The 25,136-nt window shown below is 39.7% G+C and overlaps 1 long non-coding RNA gene across 1 annotated transcript; it reads right to left on the bottom strand.

The window, feature by feature from the left end:
* Nucleotides 1-1,269: 1,269 nt before the first annotated feature.
* On the bottom strand, nt 1,270-19,358 carry LOC129532072 (uncharacterized). The gene is made up of 3 exons (XR_008677691.2): nt 19,174-19,358; nt 8,297-8,414; nt 1,270-1,622 (listed from the first exon to the last, which is right to left on the bottom strand). It is a non-coding gene; the product is annotated as an uncharacterized lncRNA (long non-coding RNA).
* Nucleotides 19,359-25,136: the final 5,778 nt, after the last annotated feature.

Here is a 25,136-nt window from a genome sequence, read left to right as displayed (position 1 = left end):
TATATACTTTATTAAGATTAAAATACTAAGATATTTTATCTGCCTTTTAATTTTCTCTGACAGAATGTTAATATTTTTAAGGTAAACATTTTATTTTTAAAAAGGTGTCAGCAAGGAAACATTTTTGTCTATGATTCCTTTAAAATTACTATTTACTTGAGAACAATATATAAATTCAGACCTTTTTATCAAATTACTCCCTCATACCTCATCAACAGAATTAACTATAGTTAAATCAATCAACCCAAATAAAGTGTTAATACAGTTAAAAATACTAAAATAACTGTATTAGTTCATTCTCACACTGCTATAAAGAACTACCTGAGACTGGGTAATCTATAAAGAAAAGAGGTTTAATTGATTCACAGTCTGCAGGCTGAACAGGAAGCGTGGCTGGGAGGCCTCAGGAAACTTACAATCATAGTGGAAGGCAAAGGGGAAGCAAGCATGTCTTACCATGGTGGAGCAGGAGGAAGAGAAAGAGAAGGGAGAAGTGCCACACACCTTTAAAGGATCAGATCTCGTGAAAACTCACTATCACGAGAACAGCAAGGGGGAAATCTGCCCCCATGATCCCATCACCTCCCACCAGGCCTCTTCTCCAATTGTACATGAGATTTGAGCAGGGATACAAATCCAAACCATATCCGTAACAATGTTATGCTTCAGTGCCTTAAGTTCCTCTGTTAATAGTCTTTACTGCTTTAGAAACAAACTGTAGACAACTATAGGCAATCTAATATATAAGGTTTACAAAGATATTTTTAAAAGGGTACATAAATGTGACAGTCATTCATCCTTATATCCCTCAACTCCTTTCCTCCCCTTATAATTCCTAAGAAATTATAACCAACTCAGGACTGTTACATTCTTACCTTTTTCTCGCTTTCTGTTCTTACCCCCTATTTTAGGCTAGCACACTCTCACATAAACTATGGCATATTTGACCATGCTTTGGGAAATACCTGCAATATTGATTGTAGTGGACCTAGATTATTCAAATATTAACTGCTTTTCAAAAGATATTAGGATGCTAAATTTCCAAAATATTCTTCCACCTTGAGCCTATATGTTGCCTCATTTTCATAGCTTTACCATATTCTAGGGGGCTGAATCTTTTTACTCTATCTATATTGCCTGCTCTTTGCTGCTGGTGGTAATGTCTTATCTACAGTTACAGGAACTGTATAAGGACTTTTCTGGTTGCAAGTTATAAAAAAAAAATACACAATTAAACTCAGCTTAAGAAAGTTTAATTTTATTGCTCCATAGTGGAAGAAAAGATACAGAAATAATTCACAGAACAGAATGGAGGGTTCTAGGAACCAATACCTTAGTCCTTCAGCTCTCTATCTCTCATCTCTGTTCAGCTTTCTTCTTTTTAACTGAAGACATGCCTTCTCTCAGATGTCAGGAAAAATAGCAGCCAGCAGCACCAACTTGACATCTTCCAGGCTTGGCAACCCAACAGTAAAGAGAGTTACTCTCTTCCAACTTCCTTATGCTGTATTCATTTCAGGGAAGAATTATAATTGTCCTTGCTTGCATGGTCTCACTCTGGATTAAGTACTTTGTCCAAGTGAACGGCCTGAATGATTTACCAGGCCAGGGGGAAATGTGGCCTGTGACAAGAAGGAAAATGGGAGAAAATATGCTTGAGGTCGGGCGAAGTGGCTCACGCCCGTAATCCCTGCACTTTGGGAGGTTGAGGCAGGTTTCAGACCAGCCTGGGCAACATAGTGAAACCCCATCTTTACAAAAAATACCAAAATTAGCCCGGCGTGGTGGTATGCACCTGGTGGGAGGATCTGCTCGAGCCTGAGGCTGCAGTGAGCTGTGATTGCACCACTGCATTCCAGCCGGGGAGACAGAGTGAGACCCTGTCTCAGAAAAAAAACAAACAAAAAACCTATATATATATATATATATATTTGCTTGACATATATAAGCATATATATGCTTGACAGCCAAAACCATAGTACTGCTGTCCACAGTAAGAATTAGAGTGCTGTACTGTGGATACTCGTTTTAAAACTTAGACAAGCCAGGTGCGGTAGCTCACGCTTGTAATCCCAGCACTTTGGGAGGCTGAGGCAGGTGGATTGCCTGAGGTCAGGAGTTCAAGAATAGGCTGGCCAACATGGTGAAACCCTGTCTCTATTAAAAATACAAAAAATTAGCCAGGCGTGGTGGCACATGTCTGTAATCCCAGCTACTTGGGAGGCTGAGGCAGGAGAATTGCTTGAACCTGGGAGGTGGAGGTTGCAGTGAGCCAAGGTCATGCCATTGCACCCCAGCCTGGGGAACGGAGCGAGACTCTGTCTCAAAAAATATATATAAATAAATAAATAAAACTTAGACAAATCATCTAAGCCTTTTAATATTTTTCATTTCTATGAAAGAAGTAGTAAAATATAATGATGCATTAATTACCACCCCTGCGGTGGGCAGGAGGGGGAATTCAGATGATTGGGTTAATCAAGAGGAACAGAACTGAAGATGCCTTCAATAGAAGTATTATATATATGTGAAAGTAACTACTTTCTTTCACGTAAATATAATTAACACTAAACAACGCTAACAAAAATAGTCAACACCAAATCACCATAGCAATAAATTTAATATTTATAAGATAAAGGAAAACACACACACACAATTGCCTCATCCTTTGGTGTATGTTGTGCTTCCAGATCTGGCTAACAAGGATATACTTTCTTTCTGAAGCTATAATTAATATGTATGAAATCCATGCAATAGCATGAAAAATGTAAATGATGCAATGTTAAGGAAAAACAGCAGAATGTAAAATGTATTTTCTTGTGAATACAAGAATGCAAAAAATCATGTATATAAAAAAACTGGATGGGATTTCTCAAATGTGATAACACTGTTGTATCAAGGCAACATGGGATTTTTATTTTTATTTTTTGCTGCCTTCCAAACTTCCTGGAATATTTTTATGCCACTTTTACCATTTGGGGAAAAAGGGTGTTTTTGTCACACTGGGTAGAACTTCTTTAAAAGTGACTAATATAGCAAGTGCTCTAACCTGTCTACATCTAGGTCTTGCATAATAGACAGTCTATTAATTATACTGCTGACAGGCAATTTCAAACCAGCTCCATGTTTGATGTTCCATGGCAGAGATTCACTCTTATGGTAATAATAAGAGAACATGTGCAGACAGAACAACAACACTGGCTAGGCGCGGTGGCTCACACCTGTAATCCCAGCACTTTGGGAGGCCAAGGCGGGGGGGTCACTAGGTCAGGAGATCAAGACCATCCTGGCTAATACGATGAAACCCCATCTCTACTAAAAATACAAAAAATTAGCCAGGCGTGGTGGCGGGCGCCTGTAGTCCCAGCTACTCAGGAGGATGAGGCAGGAGAATGGTGTGAACCCCGGAGGCAGAGCTTGCGGTGAGCAGAGATTGTGCCACTGCACTCCAGCCTGGGCGACAGAGGGAGACTCCATCTCAAAAAAAATTAAAAAAAAAAGACTGTATACAAATGGGCAAGACACATCTGGATATGTGATTTCTATTGTTGAATACTAAATAATGTGTTAAGCAGGGAGAAATTGGCAAACTTTGTAGACCAGTTATAGACACTTTTGTTAATTTGACATTGGTTTTAAACTGTATTTGAGTTGTTACATTTTACCTTATAGCCCCTAAACAAAGCTGAAAGGATGGCAATGATGCTTAAGGAACCCTGAAGCAAGAGCATTGGCAAATAACTGGTAAGGAGTTTACCCTAAGAAAGCAGAAATTTGAAAGGACTCCTGAATACTTGGAACTACTTTGAGGAAGAGGCTGCCATGATGGAGAAATAGGTCCCTCTAATATAAAGCTGGCAATAATGCAAAACAGCATGGTCATCACCATTTTCCTTTGCCTTCTGTTCAAATCAGAATCTATAGTAGAGAATGAGATTCATTCACTCATTCATTCTTCAGGTAATTATTGAATCTCATTTTGGAGTGTTGGGTCCTCAACGTCTAGAGATACATGGTGAACAGAAGTCAGTGTCTGCTCTCCAGGGGTTTACCATCCAATTAAGAAGATGGTCAAGCAAACAGACCATTTCAACACAGTGTAATACATGCTACTGAAAGAGTGTACAAACACATTCAAAGTTACAGGCAATGTTATCTAAGAAAGGTTTTATGTTGCCATGTTGCACAGCTACCACACTCATCAGGGTAAGTGATATGCCCTTGCCAGTACACCAAATGACTTTCCAAAATTTGGATATCTGAAAAATAACTAACTGGGCTAATAGAAAATGCACCTTCAGTAATTTCAGATATTTGAAACCTCATCAAATATCTCAGCATTCACAAGAATAATGACCAACCTTGTTTTGGCACATGCTTGAGCCTCACAATTCCTCAGAGGCACAACATGGTTTGTTCATAGCAATCCCTTCCTTCCTACATAAAATGAAAACATCACACCATATAACTCTTCAAAATTATTGAAAGCAACCATTTTAAGCTGCTGGTTAGTATGACATATTTGGTATCTTGCCAACTTCCTTTTTCTTTTTCTTAACAGTATCCCAGAAATAAAGCACAGGAACTCAAAAGGAATAAAAACAACTAATATCAGATAGTAGTTCCTCCTGCCAATCACAGCAATCATTTCCATTTTTTCTCTGGATTTTTTTAATTGACTAAATATTCTTCTCTTCCCTGTTGAAGCCAGTTATTCACATGAATCCACATGAACTTATCTTCTATTTAGTTTTGTCTGCATTTTACTGCAAGTAAAGGACCTAATTCCAAGTATTAAAAATCCCATCTTCCTCTGCTTTGTTTAAAGTTGTTTTTAAAATGCCAGTAGTGCTGTCAGGCTACTCCTCCAGTTCAGGAAAAAAAGGATATTTTTTGTATGGAGCACTCCAAGCACATCAGCTGCATCTACACTGCAATCTAAGGCTGAAGTATTAAAAACTCAAGAAGGCCTTTCACTAGCTTAGGAAAGGATCAGAGAATTCAATTTCTCCACACAACTCCTTCATCCAGTTTTCTCCAGAGGATTTGTAACTAGATCCCTACACAGCTGAGAAAAGAGAACTAGCTTATATACCTAGGAGTATAGTTGGGCACATACAAAAACGCAAATATGGAAAACAATTTTAGTGTCTTAAAATTAAATGAAGTCAGGGTAAACAAAGATAATACTTAATAACTTTTTTAAAATAATAATAAATTTACTTTGGTCTCTAACAACAATTTAAAGGTCATATAAGTAACCTGTATATTTTTCTTATATCTCTTAACTTTTCCTTAATGCCCATTAACATGTTGAACTGTATGTTAACAGCAAGACACAGGATTTTAGAAAAAAATTGGCATACCGGAAAGCATGTTAAGCTTACCAGCTCTGCCAGATTATGTTGTCGTAAGAAAATACTTTATGGGCCCAGCATGCTTCTACTGTGCTACTCTGCTACATAGAAAATACTTTAAAGAAAATGTAAATTGGATTAAAATATACTGTAACAGGCCAAAAATTAAATTAAATATCATTGCTTTCTCAGTAGGTTTTTAAAATTTCAGTTCTTGAGTATTATTTACTCCTAAAAGCTGAAAATTATGTGCTAATTTATCTAATTGTCTTTAACTTTTATTTTGAATAATTTTAGACTTATAGAAAAGTGGCAAACATTGTACAGATAATTCTCATATGCCCTTCACTCAGATTTCTCTAATGTTAATATCTAATAGAGAAATAGAATTTTTTATTTTATGTAAATACAAGTGGTATTTGCAAATGTAGTGTACTTGTATTTGTAAAATGTACATGTATTTGTTAAGTATAAAATATAACATAGTAAAATTATTGAAACCACGAAATTATAATACAATTGACCAATCTACGAAGTTTATTCTAATTTCTTCCATTTTCCCACTAACTTCCTTCTTCTGGTCCAGGATCTCACATTGCATTTAGTTGTCATGTCCCCAGTTTCCAACCAGTGACAGTTCCTCAGTTTTTCTTTTATCTTTGTCTTTCATGACGTTGACACTTTTGATAAATACTAGTCAGTTCTTTTGTGCAATGTCTCTTAATTTGAGTTTGCCTGATATTTCTCATGATAAATTGAGGTTATGTGTTTTTGGCAAGCATACCATTGAAGCGACATGGTGCTTTTGCCAGTACATCATGTTACGGGGTACACATCAATATATTTTACTACTGGTAATGTTAAATGTGATCGTTTAGTTAAGGTAGTATCTGCCAGGTTTCTCCATTATAAAGTAACTTTATTTTCTTTGTAATTAATAAGCACATTGTGGGAGCTACTTTGAGACTATGAAAAACCCTGTTTGTAATCATACTTTTGTCGAGCAACTTTAGTTATTGGTAGATGGTTCTTGCCTGCAACAATGATTGCTTTGGTGTTTGCCTAATGGCGACTTTCCATAATATTTTTAACATTTTTTCTACATTTATTCATTTAAATTCTACTTGTAAAGAAGAGTTGTGCCTTCTCCCCCTTTATTTATTTATCTGACTATTTATATCAGTATGAATGTATGGATGTTTATTTTAGGAATCCTATTGGTTATAACCAAAAACTAACTTTTTTTTTTTTGGCTCAAATTTTCCCAGATTGATCTATTGGCGATCTTTCAAGTTGATTTCTGTGTCCTTCCAAAAATGCCTGTATTGTCTTTTGAACAATTCTTTATTTCCTTATTTTCTGGTGCTAGAAGATATTCTAGACTAATTTTCTACTTTCCCTGCCCCAGACACAGAAGCAATCATTTTCCAAGGAGCCTTGGTTTCTTTTAATGGAGAATGATATTTAGAAACCAAGATCTGGGCCAGGCATGGTGGCTCACACCTGTAATCCCAGCACTTTGGGAGGCCAAGGCAGTCAGATCACATGAGGTCAGGAATTCTAGACCATCCTGGCCAACATGGCAAAACCCCATGTCTACTAAAAATACACAAAAATTAGCCAGGTGTGGTGGTGTGCACCTGTATTCCCAGCTACTTGGGAGGCTGAGGCAAGAGACTCACTTGAACTTGGGAGGCAGAGGTTGCAGTGAGCCAAGATTGTGTCACTGTACTCCAGCCTGGGCCGCAGAGTGAGACTCCATCTCACAAAAATAAAGAAAGAAAGAAAGAAAGAAAGAAAATAAAGGAAAAGAAAAGAAACCAATATCTGTTTGTTAGGTATGCCCAATGTTCCTGGGTCATCATTTCTTCCAGGTCTTCTCAGCCCAGAAAGACAGGAAATATGTGTGTATATTAACACACTCTCACACGTCTGCATTTATTTCTAAAAATATCTGTGTGTGTATGTGTATATAAAACCATGAATTTATACTGATACCTTCAATTTTAATCCAACACAAAGTTCATTCTTAGCCTTCCCCTCTTTCCTTATTTGTAAATTTTTCTCTAACAGTGGGAAACCTGGCTCTCATTATCCACAATATATTTTCTTATTTGTTCAATCATAGTAATGTGTACACATAAAGTACTTTAAGAATTGCAAACCCATCTCCCCAAGAAACAAATTTACTAATTAGAGTACAATATTTCTATCCAGATTTTTGGTCTTTCATCTTACAGTTTGTAGTCAAAATACTATTTTCCAAGGATACTCAAGTTAGTTCTTTCCTTCCCCATTTACTTCAGTGTGATTATGTTATTCATTTAATGCACTTAGTTTCATCTACCACTCTTCATATTCCATTTGGGGTTCCCCCACATCCTGGGTGATTTTAATTATTTATTTGGGGAGGTGGATATATGGGCTGTTACCATGTTTATGATAGTCAGAGCTATACAGAAAGATGTACAGTCCCGGCATGGTGGCTCAGGCCTGTAATCCCAGCGCTTTGGGAGGCCTGGGCAGGAGGATCACTTGAGCCCACGAGTTCAAGACCAGCCTGAATAACATAGTAACACCCCCACCTCTACAAAAAAATTTAAAAATTAGCCAGGCAGGCCAGGCATGGTGGCTCGTGCCTGTAATCCCAGCACTTGGGGAGGCCAAGGCAGGTGGATCATCTGAGGTCAGGAGTTCAAGACCAGCCTGGCCAATATGGTGAAACACCATCTCTACTAACAATACAAAAATTAGCTGGGCATGGTGGCACGCACCTGTAGTCCCAGCTACTCAGGAGGCTGAGGCAGGAGAATTGCTTGAACCCAGGAGGCAGGGGTTGCAGTGAGCCGCGATTGCACCACTGCACTTCAGCCTGGCAATGGAGCGAGACTCCGTCTCAAAAAAAAAAAAAAAAAAAACCCAGGTGTGGTGGTGCGTACCTGTAGTCCCAGCTACTCCGAAGGCTGAAGTGGGAGGATCGCTTGAGCCTCGGGGTTTGAGGCTGTAGTAAGCCATCATCATGCCACTGCATTCCAGCCCGGACGACGGAGCCAGACCCTGTCTCAAAAACAAAACAAAGCAAAAACAAAAGATCTATACAGAGAAGTGGCACTCTCCCCTCATTCTTCCTACACATTCTTTCCGCCCCATCTTTGTCTGCTCCCTGTAGGTAACCTATCTCATTGTTTCTGGTTTATCCCTCTTGCATCCCTTTTTCAAAAGTGAGCAGATAAATGTTTATTTTCTTAAAACCCCCTTTTTACATGAAGTACTTTATCTTCTTCAGTGTTTTTCTTTTCTTGCAGTTTTTGTTTTTCAGTGTTATCCTGACTATTCTTGCATGTTTGTTTTTCCAAGTGAACTTTGTGTCAATTTATACAACTCCATAAAAAAGCTTCTTGGTATTTTCATTGAGATTGCATTAAATCTATAAATTGATTTAAGGATAACTGACATGTTTATAATATTGACTTATCTTACCCAAGAATAGAGATTGTCTTTCCATTTGCACAAGTCTACTTTTCTGGCTTTCAGGAGTGTTTTAAATTGTTCACATCTAGGTTTTGCATATTTCGTATTATGTTTATTCCTGAGTTTTTAATCTTCTTTATTGCTATTAAAATGGGATTTTTCTGTAACTTTATGGACTGTAACTGGTTATGGTTATTGGTTATGTATATGAAGGCTATTCATTTTTGACATTTTGCCTTATATTTTAAAAGTTAAATAGTTAACTTTGGTGACTAAATAGAGGTTATCCTTTGTGATTTTAATAAAAGGACATTAAGAGTGGTATCATTTCAGCCGGGCGCGGTGGCTTACGCCTGTAATCCCAGCACTTTGGGAGGCCGAGGCGGGCGGATCATGAGGTCAGGAGATCGAGACCATCCTGGCTAACACGGTGAAACCCCGTCTCTACTAAAAATACAAAAAATTAGCCGGGCGTGGTAGCGGGCGCCTGTAGTCCCAGCTACTTGGGAGGCTGAGACAGGAGAATGGCATGAACCCCGGAGGCAGAGCTTGCAGTGAGCCGAGATTACGCCACTGCACTCCAGCCTGGGCGACAGAGCGAGACTCCGTCTCAAAAAAAAAAAAAAAAGAGTGATATCATTTCTTACCACCATAGTTTCTCTTAATCTAGTATCTATAGTACATAATGCAGGCCTGAAAGTGCTTGATTTTGAGGAGCTTTTCCCCTCAATGTATATGTCAGCAAAAAATAATGCCAAATGACAGGGTTCTATTCAAATGAAGCCCTTATTTAATATTTCTGAAAATATATTGTCCACAAAAATCATAGCCAAAGTGACCAGTCCTTGGGGGAAGTCAAAAAAGCCTGCATTTTGTAGAAAGTGAGATATAAATATGTTGAATTTGAGGTGCCAGCAAAATACACAAGTGAAAACGTTCTGGGGCATTTTGAGATGCAGCACTAGAGCTTGGAGAGATAGTAGGGATTAATTTTTTTAAGTCCATATATGAGTGATGATTGAAGACAATATATAGAATGTGACCCCTAAGGAAGAAAAGAAAGAACTGAGCTGAAGCCTGGACCTTGGAGAACACCCAGTTTTAGGACACCATGAAGAGATAGGAGGAGCACTAGAATAAGGAACATCACAGAGACCAAGAAAGAAGAAAGGTCCAGAAAGGGAAAATGAGCTTCTCTGGCAAAGACAACAGTAGCTGCAAAGGAAGTGAGGCCTGAGTCAATGTCATTAGGTGCAGGTGGTTCTAGTGTTTTCCAAAGTGTGGTCCCCAGCATTCTGGCTTCTTCTGGATGATAATATGTATTATTCCAAAAAAAGTTGCAGTGGTCAAAAAGTTTGGAAAACACTGTATTAATCAAAGTCAAACAGGTTACCTTACTACAGGGCTTCTCAGGGCTGTTAGCATGCTGCTGTGGATTGCAAATTTCTATGAACAAGGATAGTATGCAGATTTCTATAAATTTCTTTAACCAATTTCACCTGAAGTACTTTGACCAACCTTGTTTTTCTCCTAGGCATTTCTCAAGATGAGATGTATCATGGAATACACTTTGGAAATTTTAGAGCACACTGTAAACTAATCTTCGTTAGCTTTCTCTCTGCCTTCAAAGTCAAACATAGAAGCTCAGAATCCTATTTTATTTTATGGGAAACAGCACTTTCTAACTCTGGAAGATTGCTGGTACTCCTAGCATTTTGCACAGTTCCAGCTGAACAGAATGCTGAAAATCCTCTAAAGCAGGAACTGTGAGCTGGAGACTGAGATGGGGACAGCAAGAGGATGCGCTGAGGAGGAGGAGGGCTCTGTGGAGGGCAGAGGGGAAGAACAAGGAGCCATTTGAGTCAAGGGTCCCAGAGAATCTGGAATCTCAAATGCAATTTGGCAGCATCAGTTCCCAAGAGATCTGACCCAAAAGGGCCAGAACGACCTTGTGGTTCTCAGAAGCAAACCCTCAACCCTAGGAGTAGGGAAGCTGTAGGCTATTTCCAGAAAGAAGGGAGCAGCTCATCTGGACTGACCCTGCAGCTGGACAGCAATACAGCAGGCCATTAAGGTGGAGAGATGAGGGCCAACTGGGATTCCATCTCTCTAACAGAAAACATTCTAAACTTGGGGGGGAAATCCTGGAAAGTTCAAAGTAAAATTTTCTAAAATGAAAAATTACTCCCGTAAAGATACTTTATCAGCAAAAAAGTGCTTTTTGTTTTATAAACACCTTAAAAGAAATTATAGTGGTAGTGGAAGCCAGATAGCAGAATTGGATGGACTTACCATAAATGTGTTCAGTGAGATTCAACATTCATTCAAATAGAAGTCATGTCTGCAAAAAGAAGTATTTTTGCATGATGTTTTGAATAAAGTTAAAGGGATGACAGTTGTTTTATTACCCAATACTAATGTAAGATTCATTTTTTAAAACCTAAGGGTATTGCACAGTCTAGAGATAAGTGGACATATAAATATAGTTTGTTGTATCAGTTCCTGCCTCATGAAACTCCAACTAGCAGTAGGCCCTAAATTTGCTCAAGATCTGAGCAAGAAAGCCTGGCAGCATATTGGAAACTCCATTCCCATCAGCATGTAGGGTCTGGAACTAGCCATGTTAACCTAAGTCTTGTATCCAGGGTACCCATATTTCCAACCCTGAACTATGTCATTCCTGCTTTCTATCTTCCTCATGCATGCCTAATCTGTATTACAGGACTTCTTTCCCAATTTATCTTGTAGGATATACATCTTCCCTACATTCAAGCCTTCTTGACCAGGGTCTTGACAGTCACCCAAGTCCTTGTCAGCTGCTATCTTCCACCCCTACTCTGACCCCTCTACCCCTGCTACCTGGTGGCTAGAGTCTTGCTTTGAACTAAACAGAATTTCACAGCCACTATTCTTCCACCATTTTACTTAAATTATCACCACTTAATGAAGATCCATGCCATGAGGCTTCACTAAGAAAATCTGACATTTTAAGTATCAGTATTAATTGAATAGAGTGGAAGTTCACACTAGCCCCTTGGACACTAGGTTTGAAGTGTTGACGATTCCCAGACATTCATCTTAGCCCTGCTTTGTGCCCAACTTTCTCCTGTTTCCCAATAACCTGCCCAGAATGAGGTCTCAAAATATCTTTTTTTAAAGTTAATGACTTGTTCTTTTCTATTGTTTTTAATTTCTTTTTTGAAGTCTTCAAGTATATAAAGATTTTGTAGGCCAGGTGTGGTGGCTTACGCCTGTAATCCCAGCACTTTGGGAGGCCGAGGCGGGTGGATCACCTGAGGTCAGGAGTTTGAGACCAGCCTGGCCAACATGGCGAAACTCCCTCTCTACTAAAAATACAAAAATTAGCTGGGCGTGGTGGCAGTCGCCTGTAATCCCAGCTACTTGGGAGGCTGAGGCAGGAGAATCACTTAAACCTGGGAGGCAGAGGTTGCAGTGAGCCAAGATCGTGCCGTTGCACTCCAGCCTGGGCAACAAGAACAAGACTCCATCTCAAAAAAAAAAAAGATTTTGTAATATCTAACTAACCAATACTTATATTAATTGAAGCTCTTGAAATATAATCATGCTATTTGATATATCTGCTAACTCTCACTCATAGTAGATTATTTCCTTGTGTCTTTTGTAAGTTTTTATCTGCTCTGCTTGTGTATGGAATTTATGTGCAACTAGGGTGTAAGAGGTAACCCTCCAGAAAGATATTGCATTTGCCTCCACCAAGCACTCTGGAGGTTTACCAGCCTGACCTTGATTACTTTTTTTAGGTTAATTTCTCAGTGTGGAAGAGTTCCTGGGTTCTACAAGCGGTGTAAGTTCAAATGACAAATGAGGGCTTGTGGTTACGAATTTTAAGAGGATACTATTTTGGTCCATGTGGAGCATACATGAAAATCAAGCTTTCTTGTTACCTTCCTGTGTTGGTAGACATTTTTTTGTTAGCTAGCCCTTTTTTTTGAGGTCACAGCCTTTTGAGAGGTCTAGCAGTATGTGGGAATCTAACCTGTCACTGGCCCTAGGTCTTGCATGGGAGAGTAAACCCAAGGCTCTAGGTTAACGAGACCAACAAATCCTTCAGGCAACCATAACATCATCTTCCCCGGCACCACTTTGGTTTTCAATTCCTTCTTCATTTTTGGTGCATGGATATGTTTGATTTTACCCTGAGTTTCCAAATGATTTTTCTTAGTCATTTTTGTTTTGTTTTGTTATGTTATTGAGAGAGAGTCTTGCTCTATCACCCAGGCTGGAGTGCAGTGGTGTGAACTCAGCTCACTGCAACCTCCGCCTCCTGGGTTCAAATGATTCTCCTGCCTCAGCCTCCCGAGTAGTTGGGACTACAGGCACCCGCCACCACACCCAGCTAATTTTTGTATTTTTAGTAGAGATGAGGTTTTGCCACGTTGGCCAGGCTGGTCTCGAACTCCTGACCTCAGGTGATCCACCTGCCTTGGCCTCCCAAAGTGCTGGGATTACAGGTGTGAGCCACTGCTCCAGGCCTTCCAAATTATTTACAATGGGAGAGTTTTTCAGGTTATTTAATCCACAGTTTTTCTATAAATAGAAATGCCAGTGTGTCCTTTTAATAATGAAAAGGTCAACTAACTGTCAGTATAATTATACATTATTCATTATGTCTTTTACATAAACAAAAGTACCTTCAACAGAAATAATGCAAGACCTTACTAAAGAATATTTCAGAGAACATCTCACTGTAGTTTATACATTTACTATAAAACAAAAGACCTGGATATATTTTCTGCTCTGTGAAGTATTGATAATAAAATACAATTCATTTCCTATTGTCTTTTTCCATTTTCTTTGCATATTTACTACCACTCTTGTTTGGACCATTGACTCATCTCAGGACTTACAAAATAGACTCTTAATTGATTTCCTGTTTCCAGTCTTGCCCAACTCCAAATCATTACACAGATAACCCTGAGGTTAATCTTGCTAAAATGCTACTCTTGTGGTAACATGTTTTCTGCATATCAGATACTTCTGTGCACAACTTAAACATTTACTCATTATCCCTTTGCTCTCCTTGTTAATTCTTGCATTTCCTCATAATTTTCCTGTCATCTAGTTTTCCCTTCTACCTTCTCTCTGCCTTTCCAACTCCCACCTATTCTTAAAGGCTCTGCATAAATCCTCCATCTTGAAAAGATCTCTCACCTACCCCACTGGAAGCAATCTTGCCCTCTTCAGCACACCTTTAGTGTCTAGTATCTGACACATCCATTTAATATTTATCATAATGAATACAGAGAACCCCCAATTTTATAAACAGGATGTGTTCCAAAAACACGTTTGTAAATTGGCTGCTTGAAATCCTAAATACCATTTCCCTCAGAAGTCCTATTATAAATGCTGCTTAAATTTCAGAGCTAACTCACAAAAGTCTATTCAGCCTTTGATGAAACAGAACCAAAGTACTGATCATACCAGTTCAAGAATCTGTGGATCAAACTTTATGCTGTCAAGGAAAGAACAAAAGGATATAGTAAAGTATTCCCCCCTTTTGATAAGGCAATAATTTCTATGTTTGAGCAAATTTCTGCTTAATCTGACAAATGCTTACTAAACAATTACTTAGTGCCAATTACTGTTCTCGGTCCTGTAGAAATACAATGAACAGGACAAACAGATCCCTCGGCCTCATGGAAATCCTTTGTCACTACCCTTTCAGGTACACAATCTTCCCTGATCCCACTGTGCCTTTCTTCCAGTGCCCAAATCTTCTGACCTGGGGACTGGGTTGCTGGAAGTAGTACCATTCACCAAGGGTAGGAATTGTCAGGGAAAGAATGGTTTGGTGGGGTTTTGTTGTTTTGTGGGGGATGGAGGTGTCAATTGAAGTGGTTTCTGTTTTTCTTATATTTGCTTGTTGTGGGGTGCAGGGGAGATGATGTGTCAGGGAGAAAAAACATGTATTCTATTTGGAACTTAAACTTTGGAATGGAAAACATGAGAGTGAGGCAGGTATCAGGAGGAAAGTGGCTGTGGAGGAGTGCAGCGCCCAGGGGAACCCTGCAGAAGGCGGGGGAAAGCAAGCATCCTTATCATTGTCATCATCATCAGAAGCCACATCCAATATACAAAAGTAGGGTGTGACCTGAAGGAAGCAGATTCCTCCTGCAGGACCCAGGAGACACCCCAAATACTGTGCTGGTATCCACCACTGAGAGACCCACAGACAGTTCACATCACAGGACTCTGTGCAGACAACCCCCATTACCAGCCCAGAGCTTGGCAGACTTGCTAGGTGGCTAGATCCAGAAGAGAGACAACAATCACTACAGCTTGGCTCTCGGGAAGCCACATCCATAGGAAAAGGGGGAGAGTACTACATCAAGGGAACACCCCATGAGGCAAAAGAATCTGAACAACAGCCTTCAGCCCTAGACCTTCCCTCTGACAGAGACTACCCGAATGAGAAGGAACCAGAAAACCAACTCTGGTAATATGACAAAATAAAGTTATTTAACACCCACAAAAATCACACTAGCTCACCAGCAACAGACCCAAACCAAGAAGAAATCCCTGATTTACCTGAAAAAGAATTCAGGAGGTTAGTTATTAAGCTAATCAGGGAGACAACAGAGAAAGGCGAAGCACAGTGCAAGGAAATCCAAAAAATGACACAAGAAGTGAAGGGAGAAATATTCAAGGAAATAGATAATATAAATAAAAAACAATCAAAACTTCAGGAAACAATAGACACACTTATACAAATGCAAAATGCTGGCCGGGAGTGGTGGCTCACGCCTGTAATCTTAGCACTTTGGGAGGTGGGGGGATCCCCTGAGGTCAGGAGTTTGAGACCAGCCTGACCAACATGGTGAAACCCTGTCTCTACTAAAAAAAAATACAAAAATTAGCCAGGCAAGGTGGTGTGCACCTGTAATCCCAGCTACCTGGGGAGCTGAGGCAGGAGAATTGCTTGAACCTGGGAGGTAGAGGTTGCAGTGAGCTGAGATTGTACAACTGCACTCCAGCCTGGGTGATAGAGTGAGACTGTCTTGAAAAAAAAAAAAAAAAAAAGAAATGCAAAATGCTTTGGAAAATCTCAGCAATAGAATCAAACAAGTAGAAGAAAGACATTCAGAGCTCGAAGACAAGGTCTTCTAATTAACCCAATCCAACAAAGACAAAGAAAAAAGAATAAGAAAATATGAGCAAAGCCTACAAGAAGTCTGGGATTATGTTAAGCGGCAAAACCTAAGGATAATCAGTGTTCTTGAGAAGAAGAGAGATCTAAAAGTTTGGAAAACATATTTGGAGGAATAATAGAGGAAAACTTCCCCAGCCTTGATAGAGACCTAGACACCCAAATACAAGAAGCACAAAGAACATCTGAGAAATTCATCGCAAAAAGATCATCACCTAAGTACATTGTCATCAGGTTACCTAAAGTTAAGATGAATGAAAGAATCTTAAGAGCTGTGAGACAAAAGCACCAGGTACCCTATCAGGTTAACAGCAGTTTCTCAGCAGAAACCTACAAGCTAGAAGGGAATGGGGCCCTATCTACAGCCTCCTCAAACAAAACAATTATCAGCCAAGAATTTTGTATCCAGCAAAATTAAGCTTCATGCACGAAGGAAAGATAGTCTTTTTCAGACAAATGCTGACAGAATTCACCACTACCAAGCCACCACTACAAGAACTGCTAAAAGGAGCTCTAAATCTTGAAACAAATCCTGGAAACACATCAGAACAGAATCTCTTTAAAGCATAAATCTCACAGGACCTATAAAACAAAAATACAATTTAAAAAACTTTGGAATGTTTGGAGGTCACTAGGTAGAGGATATGTAGTGTGAACAAATGTAAAGGAATCCTGTCCTAGAGTTGGTGGGATGAAGTAACCTGGACCAGAGCTACAGGCTTGGGGTGATCAGTGTACCAAGGTAATCTTTCTCATCATGGGTATGAATAAGATCACTTTTGTAACTGTGGGTTGCTTGAAGGTTTACATTTTGAAAAGTGCTAAATTCACTATATAGCCTTGTACCTTATTTTGGTTTTTTCCTTGCAGCCATTTTATAACTGCAACTAGTTTTTTCCCTTAGGGCAAGAAACTTTCCAATCCAGTTTTATACCCCATAAAGACTTGCACACTATATGGATTCAATAAATATTCGTCGATTGTTCCACTGTGTCAGTGTTACATTCTGAGACACATCAATAATTTCCCTAGGGTTAATAAAAGTAATTGTAAACAGTTGGATACTCTGATGTACCACAGGTTGGCTAAATATAGCAATAATAGCTACCACATTTGCTAAAATAACAGCTAAGCTGCTGTATACAATTTTGGAATAAAGACTCATTAAATAATAACACAATTCTTTCCAGCCAAACTACCTTACTCTTTATTCTAAGCCAGGCATTGAATATTCCAGCTCTCATGTTTCTGGTGACTCCTTTTATCTTGTCTGTTAAGACCTTATCACCACATTGCCACATTCTACCTTAAACTCTCTAAAGTCCCCTCTTTGAAGGTCTTCCCAAATGCCCTGGGCCTAGGTTGTCATTCCCACCCAGTATACAATACTCTGTTTCCTTAATTTTATCTATCTAACCCATCTTCCCAACCAGATCTAGCAGGAATCTTTTAAACCTTTTAGTATCCTCTTGACTAGCACAATGTGGTAAAATAATAGGTATTCCATAACTCATTATTGTCGATGATGATTGAAGGATAGGCACCAAATAAGTCCCAAGATCATAGACTGTTAGTGTTGGAAGGAAACTTTGGGACTTCAATGATCTGAGCTTAACACCTGATAGACATTGTATGTTTGACCTCAAATTGACCACATAGGCTAATCAAAGATTCCCAATCAGGAGTCCCAAGACAGCTGCTGAAACGAGGTCCCCAGTGATGAAGCTGGTCAGAAAAACTAGTCTAATCCAATGTTATTTTGAAAATGAAGAAACATAGTTGCAAAGAGCTGCAATTATTTTTCCTAGGTCACGTGACTGGTTAGTGATTAAAGTCTAGAAACCTAGTTTACTGACCTCTACCTTGAAGATCCTTACACAACACCAAAGTATTTGGAGACTGATACTTCAGCCATATTACCTGTATAAAAGACACACATACTTGACAACTTTTCCTTTCTGCTTTCAATAATGATATTTTGAGTTCAAAATCCTTTTAATAATTAAACTAGACAGCGACTGGATAAACATTGTTCTTTGGGTTAACCAAAATAACTTTGTACTTAAAAATACTTTTTATGGTTATCACCACTGAGGCTTAACTACAAATAAAGTGAAGTAAAAGAAAGCTTCCGTAATCAAATTGCTTCCACAATTCTATCCTTGCTATGACCTCCAACAAGGACAAAGATTCTGTGAACTACTAAATCCTCCAAAATAGTTCTTTAATGTAGGTATGTCTTCTTTGATGTTGTAAAATTATCATGCTTCATTTTGTTTTGAACATTCTAGAAAGAATTCAATTGTCTTAATATATAAGATGCTTTTTAAATGGAGTATGCTATGATACCCTCTCAAAAAGAGAGTTTATTAACTAATTGAGCATACTTAGCTTTCATTGCATGCTCACGAAGTTCTGGTAATGGGAATAATCACTGCCAAAACAAAAAGCTATTTATTTCAGATCTATTCATGCTTTTAAGATTTTGGGGGTACTATCTCAATTTTTTAAATGACATTTAATATATGAATTAGCTTTATTGCTCTCTGCTTTCCCCCATCTTTTAAACTAACAAAAAAATATGAATTTTAATTTTTAGACAATTTATTCAGCCTTGCTATTGTTATATCTCCAGGGACTAAATTTACATTTTGAAAAAATACCATGATGTGCAAATGTGCATACCCTATTCAGCCAACATATCATAGATACTGTATAGTAGCATCTGGGAATATTAAACTTTGCCTTTACTGGCAACCCAATTGGCATCTTGAATTTACAGTGCAGATGTTTTATACTGATGTGTTTTGGAAATCTTTGAAGTATTCTCAAGACAGTATTCTGAGGTTTCTGCAGTGGTCCACTTGAGCCTTTTGAAGTTCCCTATACAATAGGATACATATATATATTTTCCAAAACATGTTTTAGTGGGAAAAGAAGAAAAGTTCAAGTTGGCAGTATAATAAGCTTCCCTGAGTTGTCTGAACCGAATTCCTTTTTGGCACTATTGTTTTGGCAGTCAGCAAGCTTTATGAGACCAGTCTGATAAAACTGTTCCTCTTCCCAGACTGCTTTGTAGATGCTAAATCATTTTAATGCCTCATATTTATGAAGCACTCATATTTCTAAAGTACAGATATAAAATTTTAAATTTACCTCTGAGCATCGATATTTCAGCTGTGCCTTATCCAAGGGTGATGCCCCACAATGGTGGTCACTGCCTGTGTGTGAGGAAATGCTAATGAGCCCAATGTGAAGTGATGAGTCCTTCCACAGTGTTCGCCCTGAGCACTGTGCTTTCATTCACAGCCTCAGCCACTTCTGACGGTGCTTGCTCCTGTTTGCACCACTAGCTCCTCCACTGGAACACAAAGTGGCTTTTGTTTAAAAAGACCTGCCTCAGCCATCTGTTGCTGGTGGTTGCCAGTGGTCCACTACAGAGCTGCAGGCTTACAACATGGATTTCAGAACATTTCTAAAGCACAGTTTATATCTCCCCTATTTCAGTGTGGTGTCGTTAGCACATAGAAAGCACATAGCTCTGGAGACAACACATGTTCCCAGATGTAACTCCCAGCTCCATCACTTACTAGCTGTAAATCTTTGGAAAAAATCTCTTTGACTCTCAGTTTTCCTTTTCCTCTGGTGGAGTGGCGATACCTTCCTAATTAGACCGTGGTGAGGATGAAATACAACAATGGGTGTAGAACACTTTTCATATGTCAGACCTCTGTTACAGTGTGCAGTTGCCACTCTCTGAACCCCCTTGGATTAGCCAAATGTTAAAATGCACACTGCTTCAATTCTTTTTTAATGTAAAATACACATAACATAAAATTTGTCATTTTAATCATTTTTAAGTGTTCAGTGTCATTAAACACATTTACATTGTTGTGTTACCATCACCACCATCCATCTCTTTTTCATCATCCCAAACTGAAACCCGGGGCCCATTAAACACTGATTCCCCATTCCTCCCTTGTCCCAGCCCCTGGTAACTACCATTCTAATTTCTGTCTTTATGAATGTGACTATTCTTAGGTATGTTGTATAAGTGGAATCATATAATATTTGTCCTTTCTCTGCAATTCTTATAAGTTAGCTATGATTCAGGAATTATTGATTACCTTGCCTTGGCACTAAATTATTAACATTGCCATATATATAATGTATTCAAGCTGTTAGCATCTGTGTGTGTATGTACTTACTATCCTTCTAATGGGATATTAGATGGCAGGATGATGATGGTGGTGGTGGTGGTATATCTTCCACTGTTATCTCCCCAGCATCCTCCTTTGCGTCCTGTGGAGCAATAATTTCACTATTAGCAAAATCTTCTCATCCTCTGTCTCTTCACAACATCTGCCTCTCCTCTTGCCTATGGAGAACTTAAGAACATTCTACACCCCCAGCAAGCTACTGCAGCCCTCTGGAGTGGAGGCTATTCATTTTGCATCTCCCATATTCAGTGGGCCCAGAGGCAATATTGGCATTGTCTTAATATTTCTGTTTTTAAATGCATTACTTTTTTATCTTTATGCAAAAACTCTTCATCCTTTAGGTATCTTGTAAACTGAGATTAGCTGATAAAAGTTGCTAAGGCATTGGATGTGGGGTATGAGAAAAAAAGTGATGTGAATCATGATGCCCAGGTTTTAGGCTTTAGAAGGATGGAGTTACTACTGACTAAAATGGAACTGAAAAGGTGGTTTGAAGTAGAAGGAATACATGGAGCTATGTCAGGACATGTTAAATTTGAGATACTCAGATGCTCATCAGATAGCCAATGGGAGATGGCAACTAGGCAGCCTGGGGGTCAGGAAAGAGGTAAAGGAATTTGAAATTCATCAACCTCTAGATGGTAAAGTCATGAAGTTAAATGAGATCATGTAGGGAATAAGTGTAGACAGGAAAGAGGAGAGGGCCAAGAATGGACATGCCAACATTTCCAGGTCAGCCAGAGGAAACTGAAAAGAAAAGGCCAGAAAAGTGGGAGGAAATGCAAGCTAGAACGGTATCCTGGAAGACCGGAAAAGAAAGTTTTTGAAGGAAGAAGGTCATCAATTGTCGAATGTTGCTGACAGGTCAAGAAAGATGAGGACTGAAAAATGTCCATTGGGTTTGGAAATCCGGATATCACTGATGACCTTAAAAAGAGCAGTTTTAGTGCAGTGGTGGGAGTGAAAACCTGCCTTAAGTGGGTCCATGAGAGACTTATGGAGAGAAATTGGAGACAGCTAGTATAAACAACTAATTTAAAGAGTTTTGCAGGAAAGGGACAGAGAAAAAAGTGTGCTTCTTGGAGGAGGAGGGAGGGCCATGAGAGGTTTTCTCAGATGGGAGGAATAGCAGCAGCATGATTGCATGCTGATGGGAATGGGGTCATAGAGAGGAGGAAGAGCTGCCCCAGCAGCAGCCTTGCATTGAAGGGCATGACGCTAGCATTCAGGCAAAGGGATTGGCCTTTGCTAGGAGCATGGCGGTTTTTCCATAAGTAATGTAAGAAAAGGTAGTGCATGTGGGCACAGATACTGGTAGATAAGTAGAAATGCCAGGGAGAGCTTATGAAACTTCTCTTGTAATTCCGCCAAGTGTCTTGGTGAAGCAAAATCATCAGCTGATAGTGATGAAGGCTAAGGAAGTGATGGAAGTTTGAGAAGAGAGAAGGTACAAAATATTCTAGTCACTTAAAGCAGTAGAACTCCAGAGATATTCTGCAGACCAGTGTTTTTTTTTTTTGCAAATTATTTGTTATCTTTCCATGAAAAGATGAGTTCAGAAATTAAGAATATGTATTTAGAAGATTCCGTAGCAACTGGACAGAGTAAAATTAGAGACCCATATTTTTATGTCTTTCTTTATTTCATTTTTGTTGTAGCCCATTTTTGCTGTAATTTACCAAAGTATTATACCAAGATGGATTTAAAATTATAAGGAGCTGGTCTCTCTCACTATGGATAATTTGAGAAATGCTGGTTTAAAGATGGACCTAAGCAAATATAGGATAATTTCTGGGAAGCATTAAAGGCCCAGTAGATGTTAGTAATCTTAAATTTGAAATAGTCAACATAGTCGTTTTTGTCTTGTCTTATTCAATGGCACAGATCAATTTTTATTAGGAGAGTGGGATTTAAGCAAGGTTTTAGTTTCTCCAGGTGAGTATGGTAAAGGGAGAAAGGACAAGGGTGTCGGAGTGCAGCAAGGATTCAGTTATAACAGTGGTTTCCAACCCTTTTGGCATCAGGGACCGGTTTCTTGAAAGACAATTTTTCCAGGAACAGGGCCTGAGGGTGGGTGGGGGAGACAATTTTTCCAGCAGGGAGAGCTGGGGAGGGGGAAGGGAAGTAGGGAGGATGGGCATGGTGGTTTCGGGATGAAGCTGTTCCACCTCAGATCATCAGGCATTAGTTAGATTCTCAGAAGGAGCACCATAACCTAGATTCCTTGCACATGCAGTTCACAATAGGGTTCCAGCTCCTATGAGAATATAACGCTGCTGCAGATTTGACAGGAGGCAGAGCTCAGGCAGCAGTGCTGGCTCACCTCCTGCTGTGTGGCCCAGTACCAGTCTGAGGCCCAAGAGCTGGGGACCCCTGAGTTATAAAGAACAATATTATTTGCCAAAACTCAACAAATGTAAACTTAAGATTTGTGCATTCCTTCATAAGTACATCTTACATCAAAAGAAGAAAACTATAAACAAATATTGAACTTGATATGCATGCTGAAATATTTAGGGCGAATATACGGAATCTGTGATTTACTTTGAAATATATTTATTTATTTTTCTCTTTTATTTAGAAACTGATGTTTATTTTCCATCAGCATTATTTCCATGTTGCTTAAGTGCCTATGCAAGAACAGCTTAAGAGCTTGAGACCATTCAGTGGTTGCTTCTACCCATTCAGTGGCCGGAGCAGTGGGAGCTGCACACCAGCCTCTCGTGGTAGGCTAAGCACTCCAGGCTTCAGTAGGGAACTGCTGAATAAGCACAGAGAGCACCTGCATGCGTTCAGACCAGTCTGCACCCTCAGACTGAGTAGCAGAGAACTCAGGAGCTGGCATAGTCCGTTCACCCTGAAATTCCTCGTTGGTCACAGCCTTTTCAGCAGCAGCCTGGTCTTTTTCCATCTCTTCAGGATCTCTGCAGATGTAGAAATCAGGCATGACATCCCACGGATGTTTGTGGGAAATGGTGCCAGGCAAGTGCAGGACTTTCTGGGCCAGCATCCACCACGTCAAACCCCCTGAGTGAGCTCCCTTGTTGTTGCATGGGATGACAACATCCACATAGCGCAGAGGAGAATCTGTGTGACACAGAGCAATGGTAGGTAGACTAACATAAGATGCCTCCGTGAGGGGCCAGTGGTCAGCCCTGGGATTAGTAACCACCAGAAGCCATGGCTCCTGGAAGGCTGCCTGGATCTGGTTAGTGAATGTTCTAGGAGTGAAGCAGCCAGTAACAAGAGTGGCTCCAGTGACAGCAGCAAATATCGGCGTGGCTTTCTGGCCAGCTTTCCTGGAGGATATGACACTGACATCAGCAGGGATTTCAATGACAACAATGGCAGGAGCTGCCAGCAGAAACTTCTCCCAGGTCTTCTTCTGATTTAGGATGTAGATGCCATCACTTTTCATATAGATGTACTGTTCCATTTGGAAGTCAAGGTTGGTGCCACCTAAGTGGGTTCCTGCTGAAAGGAACTTGAGGACATCCTCCTCCTTCATTGGCAGGACATCAAGGGCTCTGGACATTGTGAACGTTTTCCTTTAAGTTATGAAGGGAATCCAGAACAACACAGTATGGATCCCTCTGTGGGTAGCGCAGAAAGGCAAAATATATTTATAAAATGATGAATTGGATCAGGTGCAGTGGCTCACACCTGTAATCCCAGCACTTCCGGAGACCTAGACAGGCAGACTGCTTGAGCTCAGGAGTTTGAGACCAACCTGGGCAACCTGGTGAAACCCTGTCTCTACAAAAAAAAAAATAATTAGCCTGGTGTGGTGGTGTGCACCTGTAGTCCCAGCTATTCGGGAGGCTGAGGTGGGAGGATTGCTTGAGCCTGAGAGGCGGAGGTTGCAGTGAGCTGAGATCGCACCCAGAACTGTACTCCAGCCTGGGTAACAGAGTGAGTGAGTCCATCTCAAAAAAAAAAAAAAAAAAAATTGATGAATGGATAGAGAAATGGCTACATGAATAAATATATAATAAAGCTTAATGGCTGAATTTAAGTGATGGATATATGGGTAGTCACTATAAAATCTTTCCATTTTGCTGTTTGAAAATTTTTATAACAAATATCAGGGGAAAAAAATGCCTTGAATTTTTTTGTGACCATTTTATCTTCTCAGCCAGACTATTAGCTCCGAAGAGCAAAGGCAGTTACATCTGGAAGGTTATCTAGTTATATTTCTTATTTCACAGATGAGGAAACTAGGTCCTGAAGATACTAAATGACTTTATCAAGATCAGGTGGCAGCCGGGTGCGGTGGCTCACGCCTGTAATCCTAGCACTTTGGGAGGTCAAGGCAGGCGGATCGTTTGAGTCCAGGAGTTCGAGACTAGCCCAGACAACAAGGCAAAACCCCGTCTGTACAAAAAATACAAAAATTAGCCAGGCATGGTGGCACTCGCCTGTAGTCCCAGCTACTTGGGAGGCTGAAGTGGGAAGATCACTTGACCTAGAGGGAGCAGAGGTTGTAGTGAGCAAGATCATGCCATTGCACTCCAGCCTGGGCAACAGTGCAAGACCCTATCTCAAACAAACAAACGAACAACAGCAGATGGCAAGTTAGGGACATATTTGATTCCATACTTAGTTTCTTCTCATTACACTAGGGACAACTGAAGCCCATAACTCAGGCCTAGAGGATCCATGGAAGGGCTCCTGGAATGCCCATAAAACCCCAAATTATGAATGTAAAATTTAAGTATATGTTCAAAGATACACTTTCTTTTCTTTTCTTTTCTTTTTTTTTAGGCAGTACTTTTATTTTTTCTTACACAATGATGTGTTGCTGGAGCCTAAAGATGCATTTTCTAAGGAGAAAATCATAGCTTTCAAAAGATCCTTAAGTGGTCTATGACTCAAAAGGAGTTCCTGTCTCTAAAAAGT

This window comes from Gorilla gorilla, chromosome 11, assembly GCF_029281585.2.
Source record: "Gorilla gorilla gorilla isolate KB3781 chromosome 11, NHGRI_mGorGor1-v2.1_pri, whole genome shotgun sequence".
Taxonomy (NCBI): domain Eukaryota; kingdom Metazoa; phylum Chordata; class Mammalia; order Primates; family Hominidae; genus Gorilla; species Gorilla gorilla.
Note: the sequence above shows the minus strand (reverse complement) of the source record. Positions and strands in the feature narration are given on the sequence as shown.